The following is a 14,471-nucleotide window of genomic DNA, read 5'->3' as shown; positions in this document are numbered from 1 at the left end:
TTCTCACTAGTCTCTGGAAATTCCCAACAATATTGATCCCAAATGTTTGCCTTTCACCGGGCCATTTACTTATACCTCTCTTGTTCAATTTGGTCCTCCATTGATATTAATAAACACATGAGCACATTGATAACACTCTTATTATATGAGCACATTAAAAAAATCACATAGTCATAAATGGTTGTACCAATTACATGCAAATTTCTCACTTGCTTCACGCAACCACTATATCAGCTACATCAAGCCACTAAGACAAAAACTACTTGTAGAGGAACTTTACGATTTTCCTCTACAAAATTGTTAAATAATAGTGGAGGAACATTTTCCTTGGGTAGAGAAACATCTTTTAGACATCATCTAAAGTGTCTTAACTGTAGAGACACTAGTTGGCACAATTTTTTTTCATGAGTATCAAATATGTATTTAAAGGCATTCTATGAGACACTTAATAAATTGCGGCAAGAAATCATATAGAGGTATTTTAAGACACTTTGTAAAGTGACCTTACATTATAGCTAGAGATATGATTTGAGACACTATTTATATTCTGTAGAGGCACAATATATCAATATAGTACTTATAAGATTTTTAAAGAGTATTAATAAGATGTTGTGTGAGGCCAAGTGGATGGATGAGTAAAAACTTTCTCTGAAGATCTTGAGTTCGAGGATTGCTTCAAATGTTTTGTAATTTATCTTATCTATGCTATATAGTAATGACATAAAGAAATGTCTTTACTAATGTCTTATAGAATGTATAGACAATATGTAGTGCCTCTACTATCTTACAATCTGAAAAGACACTTTGGGAGTGTCCTTTAGTCCTAGATACATTGCAAGTAGCGACACTTAACAAACTTCTCTACTATAATATAGATGCACATATAATGTCTCTATGGGATATTTTCGTTGTAGTGAGCTTTGATCATTTTCTACCATCCTTCTAGAGATATCTTGCGCTAACCGAATCCCCATTTCATCAATTGTATAATTTAATTGCTTTTTCTTTCTTTCTTACCATCTCCCTTTTTTGCTTTGAGAAACATTGAACATATATTCCGTATACATAGAATCATCAAATTCATCGAGATGATCAAAGTGATAAAGTAGCACTTCTCGATCGAATTCATGAATTTGCATCACGCATAATTGTGAACTATGAGTGCTATGCAAATAAAACTACACAATAAAATCTCTACTACTTAAAAAGACTAAACTGTTTCCTTATTCTGCCAATACGTTTCGTCGTTCCTTTAGTCGTTCTCTTTTATCGCATTTCCTCGCGTAGTGTCGCGGCCGAATGGGCCCTCACAAACCATAGAACCAGCGCCGCCGCTTCCTAGGGTTAGGCTCTACCGCCATCGCCGCCCATCCGCCGTCGCCGCCGACCATCCCTGCTCTGCCGCTGCCACCAACCGTCCGCAGCTGATCTGGGTCCCATCTCCGCCATGCCAGCCAGCCGATCCGCAGCAGTAGACTGGACCAACTCGTCGCTACTATAGCCAAACCGCTCTCCGCCCTCCTCCGCCTCCCTCACATCCCATCTCGCGCCCTCCACCCGTGAGCTTGCTGCTCCGCCGGCGACGCTACGCCTCTAGCGCCCTCCACCTCCTTCTCTAGGCTGGCGGGATGTCTACTCCCCTCCTCCAAGCAGGCTGCCCGTCCCGCTCATCGCCTCCCCGCCCAGGCGCCCGAGCCCCAGATCGAGGTCGACCTCGTCTCCGCCGTCCGTTCGCCACACCTCAGCCCCCAAGTATTCCCTAACCCTTTTATTCTCCTTTACATGTATGTGCTACTGGCGTGTGCTGATGTGTCCTGTGTGTATGTGCGATTGTGCGTTGGTGTGGTGCTATCTGCAGCCTGTTGTAGATGAATCAATCTATTAGGATTTGGGCTGCTGCTTGCTAGCCCGCTCGTGTATGTGCTGCTAGGTTGCTGCTGCTAAGGTTATACTAACTACTGACGTGTTGGGCTAATGAACTGTAGATGATATCTGCTGCTAGGTTGCTGCTGCTACTAATTAATTAATGAAGTTATCTTAGTTGATTGCTCCAGCTGGTATTTTGTTGCTGCTAAACCTAAGATTTGCTTGCAATTTGTAGGTATTGTCAAGAAATGGACATTGATCCAGCTGGTATTCTTGCAATTGTAGCAAAATTATAACATATTATATAGTTTGTCCTCTGTTTGTACGCTTCCCAGCTCCTGTTTTTACGATTTTACCCTACACGCTTAAGCGGCGCTTAAGCTCGCCTAAGCTGTAGTTCCTCTAGGCTGAGCCTCACCGCTCGCTTAGCGCTCGGCGCTTTTTTGATTAAGGGTTTGTGAGAGATATATCTCCTTAAATTTTACCAACGAGAGTTTTTTGCAAGTTAGGTTGATATCTTGGCTGGAGCGTTTGGAATCGGCCCTCACAGGGGATGATGGCTGAAAAAAAAGGAGCCAGGAAGATGTCAAGGTAGGTGACGGTGAGGCTGATGTTGGTGCCCTGGAGCGCACTCAGACTTTTTGAACTATCAAAGTCATAGTAGCATCAGGATTCAGGACACGGTAATGAGACGTACTGTTTCTTCTTCTCTCCTACATCTTCCTGTTCTTACACTAGATACATCTTTGACCCCATTGAAGTATATCATCTTCCGATTATGCTGAGTTGTATTACCTTCACTGGTTTAATGAATAAATACAAGTGCGATTTCTTGATTTGCTATCACTTAGATTTATTTATGATTCCAGATTGATATTGCAATGTGAAATATTCCAAACTTTAATTGTGCAAATTTAAAATTTGATCACTCTGTGCTATCAGATTTGGGGGTTGCCTACTATTTATAACCGGTACATACTACTAAGCAGATGCAGTTAGCCAGCTAGGAACCAACTATGTTTTAATTTTGATATTTAAGAAGGCATGATTTTATTATCAAATAGAATGAGTACCTTGTTTATGTATTGAATGAATTCTTACTATTACTTAATTTGTTGAAACTACATTTGTTCGGTGTTTTCTTACAGTACATAATTTTCAATTTAAAGTAAACATTTGAAATTTATTTTCTTACTCTTGTTACACCTGAACATGGAAATTCTGTCATCTACCTTCAGTATGTGCATGCTTGGATTTGCTACCCAAAAGCAATAAGAATGTGCATTGAGTATATGTTGTTATGGTTTGGTAGACCAGTTGATTTTGCAAAATTTCACTAATATTTTTGTCTAAATACTGTCTCTCTACAGTGTTCCCTGATGGTTGGGTGCTTGCAGTTTCAGTTTTTGTTGGCATATCATGTGGAAGAATAGGGTCTGGGAAAATATCATGAGTATGCCACAGACGGAGAAGCTGCCGTAGGGATTGACCGACCATGACACCAGCTCCTCCTCCCACAGCAGACCTCGAACATTCGAGAGCTCTGACACGCAGCCACGGCGCCGTGCATCCTGCCTACATGGATGTTCCTGCCATTTTTGTAAGTACAAGTTATTTCTGGAGGCAAATGTGCTGGAAAGAAGTGACAATCGAACTATCATCAGCACATTGATTATATTTAGCATAAGTAACTGTTTTGGAGAAAAAATTGGTGGATCAAATAGCATTCAGATTTAGACATTTTGTGTGCATAAGAAAAGCTATGCATTGGTGGTTATTCCTATTGTTATTTTACTAACTTGGCTCAGCGAAGAACTATCATAATGGGTTGTTGCTTGAGAGATGCATACCATCCGCAAGTTTGCGCATTGCTGTAGTAATGATTGCTTCCATGTTTTATAAGGTCTTCTTTCACTGCTTTCTATTTTCCTCCTTTCTAAAGTTGTGTAATTTTATCTGCTTTCTACTTTCCTCCTTTCTAAAGTTGGTGGTTTATAAGCCTAACCTCAAATTAACATGGCAAAAGTTGAGTTCATTAATTCACTTGATAGACGTGATAGAAATCAAATAATGTTGTATCTTTATCTGATCATTGCTACAGTTTGCCTTCTGTTTGTTTCAGATTATATTTCTTTTATTGGATGCACAAATAACACTGCACATTATATTATAAAGAGATATTTTTGCAAGAAAATTTCTAGAACCGACAATTAGTTTGGAATAATTAATAATTATAGAACTTCTGGAGAATACTTCTATTCGAGGTGCAAGACATTTTTAGAAAAGGAGATGACTTTTGAGTTTTTCCCATGCAAGTTAATTAAAGGTTTTTTTATTGGATTACTAGCTGAACATAATTCAATTTTAGTCTGCCCATGAGTTGGCTGTAATTTGGGTATGATGGTGCAAACTAATCAATGCAGCAGGCAATAGCGAATTCACAACAACAACTAGGAAAGCAATAGTCTGCATTTCTCTTTAGTACTGACTAAAGAGTAGCAAATATATCAGTGTACAACAGCAAAATTGTATGTAATGCAAAATCCAGCAGCAATGCATGAAGCGATCAACCCAGCTTGGTATAGCATCCCCGGCCGCCTGTTGCTCCTCTTCACCGCATCCCCGGAACTTCACTGCATCCCAGAAATTCAACTATTTTTGAGATATTATGCGGCTATTTTTTCTATGACCTGTAATCTATGTTAAATGGCAGCTCCATCAGCGGCATCACACGTGAAGGGCATGCGATGGTGAACACTCTCAAGTGTAAGTTGTTCTACATACCTTGGTTCAAGACTACCGTGGCAATTGCCACCTATCTAAATTCAAATATAGGTCATTCAGCTCCTGTTAAGATGATCAAGTAAGAGTATTACTGTGGCTGAAAAATAGGATCTCTGGCTTCGTTATAGTCCACTAATAACTACCACTGGATGCAAAACTGGCCAAATCTCAAATTACCATGCTTTACGGTGTACACTGTCCGAGTCACCGAGTAAGAATACAGTGTATTCATGGGGTATATTCTTCTCCCTGTAATTCAGATTCACTTCAGGTTTTTGAATCAAAGATTGAGTTCTTCTGCTTAGTAAGTTTAAACCACTCTAGAAGCATGACTAACATGATAATAAAGACTTGTTGCAAGATAAATGAACATGTTGTATATAAAACTCTGAGTTAACTGAACTTCTTATGTGCCAGCCATTACAAACAGTGGGGTGACACGATGACAACAAGTTTTAGTCCCACTTTCAGTACACCAAGTTATTTTTAGCCCAGTCCCTTCTCATTTGACCCAAAACCAGCGTAAGAAAAAATAAGAGAACAAAAAATGCTACATCATGTTAGTGGCAAGGACATATAGTTATCTCTACTGGATTCTTAATAAGCCGCATCCTTGCTGCTTATATTGTGGTATCTATTCCTCCCCTGCAGGCCCTCTGCTATATTTTATACCAGGGAGACAAGCTGGAGCTCGATGAGCTTGATATTACTTGATGAGAACATGACGTAATCTCTTCATGAGGGAGAGAATAACGTTCAATTAGTAGCAACAAAGCGCGGTTCATCAATTGTGGAAGACAAGTGTATGTAGTATGTAACCGCACCCGTAATATGTATTGATTATTCATTCGGCTTCTATTGGTTATTTGGTTTTTGTTTTGTTACATGAACAAGAAATTAAGACACTTGAGAGTTCAGAAGAACTGTAATTTGTATGCACCCATAGATTTCACAGGCCGTTGTTGACACTGACATTGAAGTTGTTGTTGTGCTACAAGGAGCTGGTACCAAATCCTGAATGGAACACTTATTGAGACTTATTTCTGTAACTGTTAGTTTTATATAGTATGGCAACACATTAATTCAAAGCAGTGTATGAACTATTGATAATACATGATGTGTAGTTGTCGTGTCTACCCATAACAATATGATGAGAAAAAATTATGAGTTTCTGTTGTGATAATCTATAGATATTTGTATTTTAAAATCCTTAGTAAGATGGGCGTCTTCAAGATTTATGTTGATCTTAGAATGATGCATGACCTTAGTTAGCATGCATTTAAATTTCTCTATCGTTTTATTCTTTTAATAGTATAAAACATTTAGATCCTTCAAGCATCAAATGTATTGTAATGCTATCATAATTATGTGATGCATGTTATACAAATTAATAACTTATCATAATTTGAATAGCGAGTATAGTTGAAAAATCATCTAAATATATCTGGGCTAGAGCTTTATTGATTTCTCTATGCATTTATGTGAGAAAAGAGACGCGCTATATTTCTTTCTCGCTGCTTCATATTCCGCATTCTGTTGCAATTTTTGAATCGATGCCGATTGAGGATTAACAAAGTAATTCTTGTTATTGATGCGCTTACATAATAAAATCACATGTTGTCTTCAGAAGGTTAGTGAGAGGGATAAAAATGACATTATATAGGATGGGGTATTAAAAAACTAAAAGTCACCGTGCTTGCAATGCCCGACAAGATGAAAGAGCCCAAATCCACCAATCCACATCTTTCTCCCGTTTTGATTGTCTATTTGTATTGATTGGAGTTCAAGGGGACTCGCCCTGGACGACCTGTACCATGTGAAGGAGACTCGACCCGCGCGCCCCTTTCCACGATCTCCTAATCGACTTCCTCATCACTGATGGGGTAGTGGGGCAGTGCGTGCCCGGCCCGACTCCTACTCCACCTTCTTCCCTGTGACGCCGATGCTCTCTTGCCCGTGGTCGCGGGATTCCTGAATTCCTCTGAGCGCAAAAGTTCCCCTGCTCAATGGGCATGTCGTCCTCCACCGCGAGATCGAGCGCCGTTGTTCCCATGCTCCACCAGCGACGTTCTCCACCGCGAGATCGAGCGCAGCCAGGGCTCCCCGTGCGTATTCCTCTACTGCGAGTGTGAGCGATTCCGCCCCTGCCGATCTACTGCGAGTGTGTGTTGTAAATGCTTCCAGATGACAAAATATTTGCAAATTTTGTAATGCAAAGTTCAAACATTTGGAATTCCCGGTTTAGTTTTTAAATCCATAATTAATACTTTCGATGTGAATTTGCTAACTCAATTGTAATTTCCTTTCAGTCACTGAACAAAGGAAGCCCCGTGGATCGGATTCTCGTCCTACTTCATTCCAATAAAAAGGTAACCATTTTCCTGGATTTCTACCTTGGCCACAAGGCTCTCTTCGAATGAGATTTATGCTACAAATGTTAATTAGGCTTGCTATTTGTACCTCATGGTTTTTCCAAGAGTTTGTCAGTAATAATATGTAAAATAAGGCCCATCTTGATTCCCTCTCTAATGCCCCTTTCATGTGAAGTTTGTAGAGGCACTGCATTTCAGCGTTATTTATGTTTAAAGTATTGAAGATTCAATGATATGGAATTTTGGGAGCATCATGAATCATGGAAAATGTTGCTTTTATTTTGTTTAGCATCTCACATAATTTGGTTGGTCCCAGAACAGACAACATACTTGCACCAACACTGATTATACAGGGAAGCTATATACAGCTAGGACCACCTGATGCTAAATTATGGAAATTAAAGTAAGCTCTTTACCAAATAGAAGAAAAACCAACTAAAGTAAGCTCATAATGCAGTGCCTCTGCAAGCCTATGCGTATTTACAATCACCTGTACGTCCATAGTTGGAGCTCCTCCCACTCCTCCACCCATAAGGTATAGCTTGAGTGTGGCGCAAGGACGTCGATGGACACCTCTTTGCTCTCCACCAGCTCACCAGAGTAGCACTCTGAACTCTCTTAGGCTCCCCAGCTTCATCGCCACTGACTTTGTGCCGTGCTTGACCTTGGCCCTCTCCGTCAGCTCATGTGCCTCCTCCACTCTCACCCAGAGGCATGCCTCCTGCGTCAGACTCGCGTGCTTGCTCCTCAACCCCTTTGATATGGTCGAGGTGTCGCCCATTCCAGTGAAGGCGCCTCTCTCCTTCCACCACATATCAAACAATTCATAACCGCGGAGTGTACATGAACTTTGTGTGAACTCACATATCAAGTATCAACTATGATGGTGATGTTGCCCTTGTCTTATCTCGTGGCCATGACTGATGTAGCTACCTCTTGTCCTGTGGAGCTTGTTGTGGTGGTAGTCAGCAATGTCGAGGGGTTGGACAGGAAACTGGTAGAAGCGGGCAGCGTTAACCAAGTACTTGGCACGAGGGTGGAAGTCATGGGGGAGTTGGCTGTTGTCAAGCATGGACAGCATGCCATCCGAAAACTGAACCAACTTGGGGCGGCACATGTTGGCCCTGTCAAACATCTTGGGTGACCTCCGCTGCTTGAACAGGTCATAGTACCCTCTATTTGCATCGAACAATGCCTTGTACCACTCGATCTGCGCCCGGCTCGACGTGATCTTATCCAGCCGCGTCGCAAACCCCAGGTAGTTCAGGCTTGGGCTGCACCCAGCCCGCTTTGATGCCTTCAGCCAGTAATGCATCGTGGTTCCCTCCATTGCCTCACCGTTGATGCTGGAATCCTCGAGAGCAAGGGATAGGCTTTTCGTAACCTGGTGGCGTGCACATTTCATGACGGGATTGGTGTGGTTTTTTCTTCCCGTTTTTGCTGTATTGGGGATGGAAGAACATTTGTCATGATTCATTTCAGCATTTTTTTTATGTTGTAGAGAAGTTTGTAGATATTTTCAAACCATACGTCAACAATATATTACATACGAAGTAATTACACACGAGTTTTTCCACCAGCTTGATCCTAATGTTAGCACATGTGGTTCTCATACACTTGATTTGGTTATTACAAACAGATGAGTCAAGACATGGTTGGGCCACTGGGTTTCCTTTGCTAAGCAGAGGCAAATATTTATTGGAGGTGAAGTCGAAGCATCTGGAGTGGGATCTGCACATGGGTAGATAGATAATCTATTAAATATATCACTTGAAACTACAATTTAGTTTGTTCTAATATGTCTGATAATTTTGATGGAGTATCAATGCAATGGTTCAACCGAACCAATGAATTATTCCAGAAGCTAAAGCATAATGGTTTTGTGCAATGTTACATAAACACTTATGGTTGAGATTAGTGGTTTTGTTACCGGAAACTAAAATTTCGAAATCGGTAAGAATTATTTAATTTTATTGTATTCTTTCTTCATTATTCGGTAGTTGTTCATTCTAGACCGCGGGACTTTTTTTTGCTGTCTATAGCTATCATTGTGAGTCCTTTATTTCTTTTCACTGGAAGAATGTTGTACTGACGTTCCCTAAAAAACTGTAAAACCAACAACAGATAGAAGCGGCAATCCTTATTAATGTCCTACCGAAAAGAATTTTGGTGACAATTTACACCCTAATGCTTGATCTCTTTACTTCCTACTATGAAAACTATAGAAGAACACTTTGTAGCCTACTATTTCATGTTTACAGCTACTCCCTTCGATATCTTTTAATAATTTAGTATAAAATCGAGTCGGTTAAAAAGGACCGGAGAAAGTACATGCGTGCATGTTTTTGCAATTGTGAGAACGTCTAGGCTAAGAAATTTTTGCAATTCGTATAAGTGACACATGATGTGGCAAATATGCAAAGTGCAAAAGGAAAGTGTGGCAAATGTGCCCCACATTAAATAACATGTGTCTTTGTCTAAATATTATATTATATTAAATGTGTGTCGGAAAAGAAATCGAGGACCTGTTAAATGACATGTATCTTTATCTGAATGTTCTATTATATTAAATATGTGGCGAAAAAAAAGAGTAACCACAATGCTGTCTTGGTATTGCGTTCAGTATTATCATGCTGCAGTACATTATGATATCTCTTATTTGTTTTAAATTTTTAGAATAAGTTGTAAATTATATATGTGCACTGAGAAATGAAATTTGAGTACCCGTAGCAACGCACAGGCATTTATACTAGTAAAATAAAAAATAATTCTACCACGAGAACTGGCACATGCATATACATCGAATATAGAACGAAAGAGCCAATGTTGTAACTATTGTGCAATCAATGAGCACGTCGTGGGTCAGCTGTCTATCAAGGTGGAGGAGGTAGTCGCAGACGACATAGGCAGACCCCTTGTTGGAGGTGGTGGATCAGAAGATCCGTAACATGTCAACGTCTTCCTTTTCGTTAGGTCGGTCATCATCGACTTGGCGCCCTGATTTGGCACCATAGGAGGTAAGTCAAAGGAAGGTCCCTTTGCGAGTGGAGGGATCCCAAAGGACACAACTGAGCTACCCTTACACATGCTTTCCTTGCCGGTGGTGTATGGGAGTTGTAGCGACATAGGCTGAAGCCACACGATCCAGAAAGATTGCGAGATGATTCAAATTCGGTGCGCGAGGTGGAATCGACGGTGGTTGGCAGATGGTCGATGGCAGTTGGCGAGAGATGCGGCATGGCTGAATTATGAACCCACATGAAGAAGGGTGTAAGTGTTGCCAAGCTCCGATCGGTTTTATATATGTGCAAAAAAGTCGCCCTTGTACTACAAATTCTGGGCTGGTTTTTTCATATGCGCATCTTTTTTAGTACCCCAGAATTTTTTTAGTTTCTAAAACCACCAATTGTTTATCCCCAAAACTCAAAACATTATTTTTCGCGTAAGAATGATTTTGAACTCTAGGATACTCATAAAACATGTGTAGAAAAGCACGCAAAAATGCTTTTTGTATGAAAAGTGTATTTTCTTTAGATATTCAAAAACTATTTCCCCCTATTTGTTACATCGTTCTGCATATGAACTCGATTCAATCTTTCAATACTCAACATCACATATATAATATAATAATATTTCAAATCCATAATGCTATTAAACTATTATGCAACAGTAGGAACCATTGGAGTTGCATTATGCTATCAATCCTCATGTGAGATGAAGACCTTGGTGGCTCCTTCGAACACCAGTTCTCACTGATAGAATCTTCCCCTCATGTCTCTCTTTCCCATCCCTATCTATCTGAAATGAAGCACACCAATGGATAAAAAAATTCACACGGCGATTGAAATGGAAAGGTTAGGCAAAGCAAAGAAAGTGATCTCTCGGTTTCTCATTGGCATGAACTTGAAAACATTTCCAATGCACTGCAGATCTTTTGAAATAGTTCACTACCATCTGAAGCATAGCAAAATTATTTCTAATTTGTGCCAATTTGTCTACATTCGTTCCCGCATTCACTGGCCTACCCGCAGTGGCAGATCTAAGATTTTTCTTAAGTGTGGACATATTTGAAAAACATTAGTTGCATATGGTAGAGAAGTTGTTTTATTTGGTTATAGGTCAGGCTAGACTATGTTGAACATATAACACTTATGTGAATCATCAATTTTGTCTGCTGATTTTGGTGGTGGTGGTGTTGGTTGGGGGGGGGGGGCATTACGGTGTGTCCTCCCATCTACACACATAGAAATTTCCCATATATAGTATCCTCATTTAGAAATCATTACAAAAATATTGCGTGTTATACCTTAAGATCGATGTTAGACGAGACTAAATTGAATCCTCACAAGTTAAACTAGCACCTTTTGCAAATTGTTTGATGGTCCATGGCCCACATGACAAATGCACTAGATCTGCCTATGTAATATCGGAGTGTAAGGCCAACGAAACTTAGGCCAAAATGCTTATAGACTAGTGCCACGACCTAAGTTGACGGGTCATATGTGAACAATCTACCAACTAGTGATGAATACATGGGTTAATGAGTGTACTCCATATTCCTAAGATTGGGCCAGGCCCTGTATGGTATTCAAGATACCCTAGCCATGCTGTCGGGGGGAAGACCCCGGGTAGGGCAATGGACGCGGAGCAGCCGGCTGGCCACTGGCCGGCTCGCGGCAAAGGCCGGCTGAGGAGCAGCCGGCTGGCGCCGTGGTCGGCTGGTCCGGAAGCCGGCTGGCTCTAGGTCCTAGTCGGCCTAGCTACGGCCGCCAATGCTGTAGCTGGGCCGGCTTCTACAAGCCATATCCGACTGGGGGTCTGTACCTCAGACCGACTCGAGGCTGGCGAGTCATGCACTGGAAGGAACCGGGTTGGTGATCCGGGTTCCCAAAGTCCACGCTGACTTCATCTTCCGTAAAGCGCGGGGCACTGTGGAGCAATAGTGCCACGCGCCGGACAGGCCATCATGGCTTACGACGCGCCGTACGGGCTACAGTGGCTGACGGCGACAGGGACGCTTCCTCTCCATACCGCTGACCGTGGCAGCCGGATGGGACAGGCCATGACGCCTCAACGGCTCCTGACGTCACCGCCTCGGGAAGGGGCGGAAGCCGAAGCCGGCCAAGCCGGCTAGTAGACTATAGGGTCTTATATGTAAAGTGCCGGTGCCTATATAAGCCGCACTACCCCCTCTCGTGCAGGGACGATCGATCACTTATTGCTTTCACCTACCTACGCGCCGCTGCCCTGTGAGAGAGACCTTCGTCTCCCTTAGCCTCTCAGGGCCAGCCGGACACAGCTCTAGGAGCACCATTGTACTGTGTGATATCATATACACTCTAGCAGGAGTAGAGGTTTTACCTCCACCGGAGGGCCTCGAACCTGGGTACGTCGCCGTGTCGCTCGTGCCCATACCCGCTTCCGGATACCGCCGTGAGATCTCTCGGGAGCCCCTTCGATTAGCCACCCTATGGCATATGCCGTGACGATACCACGACATTTGGCGCCCACCGTGGGGCCTTCAGCATCCTCGGCCGGTGTCTTCATCCGGACGGGCCTCACCATCACCACCGGCGAGCGAGTCGCTTCGGGCTTGATCCGGAGATTCGGCTCCTCGACCGCGCCGGCCGACAACGCCGGCTGCTTCGCCGACCGGCCCTTCCCAGCCGGGGCAGCGTCATCTCCTTCGGCGGCCACGACGTCTACGTCGCCACCGTCGCACCGCCGCGCTACCCGCGGCAGGTGCTGCGCCGCGCCAGCCCTCCTCCGCGAGCCGGCAGCAGCGCTCCCGTCAGCCCCGCCGTCGTGCAAGTCATGATGGCCGGCGAGGAGCTCCCTCCAAGAACCCGCGCACCCGCGGCCCCAACCTCGGAGCGCAACGTCGACCCCGACGCCTCCGGCTCGGGCCAAAGGCGCCACCACCACCATCCCGGCCGGGAGCAAGTCCGGGCAAAGCCGAGCACCCCGCTCACCACCGGCGCCGGCACCGACGCCGCCGCCGTCGAGGCAGACCCGGAGGCGCACCGCGTGCTCCTCCTCAGCGGACCGAGGAGCTGGCTGCTGCTAAGCGCCGGTGGGACATCACCCAGCCGCGAGTACAACCGCGCCCACGGCCTCACCCCGGGCGGTGACAACCCCAGCCCGAGCCGGCGAGATCCGCCGCAGAGGCCGCGACCTAGGCGCCGAGATCGACCGCGACGGCGCGGACGAGCCGGCTCCATCCATGGAGCTGCCCATCTACAACACCCCCGACAAGAACATGCTCGCGGCTGAAGCGGCCGCAGAAGAGCTGCACCGCCTCGAGGGCGAAGAGCTACGCCGCCAGACTGCGCGGGTGGCTGATTTGGTGAAGGCTGCCAATAGGCAGTCGAAAGACCCCAGGTACGCCCGAGACCCTAGGGCTTCTCACGCTCGTGGTGCCGCAGGCAACGCCAGGGATACGGCCGAGTCCACCTCCCCAGCACCAAGCCGGCGCAGCGACTCCCGCGCCACGCGCGCAACCTCGAGCCGGCCGAGCCACCAACCAGGCGGCGGCAGCAGCCGCAGCCGAGCTCCGCCAAGCCGGAACCAGGAGCAAGACTCCGAGCCTCGACGCCCTCACCGGCCGGCTCCAGAAACCAGCGGCGCTCGGCAGCCGGCCCACTCCCGGCTGGGCCCGCGCATCGAGCCCGCCGACGCCGCAGACCGCCTCGACCGGCTGATCGAATCCCGCATCGCGGAAGAGGAGGCGCCCGCTTGCCCCAAGTGCTTCGGGCCCCGCATCGCCAACGAGCCCGTGCTCGACGGCTTCCGGCTCCCCCGCGACACGCCCAAGTACGACGGCACCGCCAAGCCGGAGGACTGGCTGCTGGACTACTCCACCGCAGTCGGCATCTCTCGGGGCAACAAGCGCTGGGCTGTGCGCTACTCCCCCCTCATGCTGCTCGGCTCCGCCCGCACGTGGCTCAACAACCTGCCAGCCCGGCAGGCATAAACGGCCGGGCTGGACTTCGAGGCCGCCTTCATCAGCAACTTCACCGGCACCTATCGCCGGCCGGGTCGCCCTCAACAGCTTGAGATGTGCAAGCGGTGGCCCGGACGAGACGGACCGCGCGTACCTGACGCGCTGGTGCGAGATGCGCAACTCTTGCGAGGGCGAGCACGAGATGCAAGCCATCAGCTTCTTCATGGGAGGCTGCCGGCCCAACACCATGCTGTGGCACAAGCTACGTCGCAGCGAGCCCAAGACGATGGCCGCCTTGATGGTCATCGCAGACAAGTACGCGCTGGCAGAGGAAGCCGGCAAGGCGCCGGCCGATATTTCACCGGCCCCAGCAAGACGGGACAACAACAAGCCGGCTGAGCACAAGCCGGCCGAGGGCGGCTCGCATGGCAGCCGGCGGGACAACTACCGCGGCAAGCGTCACAGCGACCAGCCGGACCGCCGGTACGGTTCCGCCCATGTGGCAG

The 14,471-nt window shown here is 45.7% G+C and overlaps 1 long non-coding RNA gene across 3 annotated transcripts; it reads left to right on the top strand.

Annotated features, from left to right (window-relative positions):
* Positions 1-1,361: 1,361 nt before the first annotated feature.
* LOC124666361 lies at positions 1,362-5,691 on the top strand. 3 transcript variants are annotated; one of them, XR_006990879.1, is made up of 4 exons: positions 1,362-1,752; positions 2,376-2,549; positions 3,237-4,632; positions 5,302-5,691. It is a non-coding gene; the product is annotated as an uncharacterized LOC124666361 (long non-coding RNA). The 3 variants fall into 3 exon arrangements; XR_006990880.1 differs by having other exon boundaries at positions 1,363-2,549; positions 3,264-4,632; XR_006990878.1 differs by having other exon boundaries at positions 1,363-2,549.
* Positions 5,692-14,471: the final 8,780 nt, after the last annotated feature.

The sequence above is a fragment of the Lolium rigidum genome, chromosome 6, assembly GCF_022539505.1.
Source record: "Lolium rigidum isolate FL_2022 chromosome 6, APGP_CSIRO_Lrig_0.1, whole genome shotgun sequence".
Taxonomy (NCBI): Eukaryota; Viridiplantae; Streptophyta; class Magnoliopsida; order Poales; family Poaceae; genus Lolium; species Lolium rigidum.
This window is presented reverse-complemented; position numbering and strand designations above follow the sequence as displayed.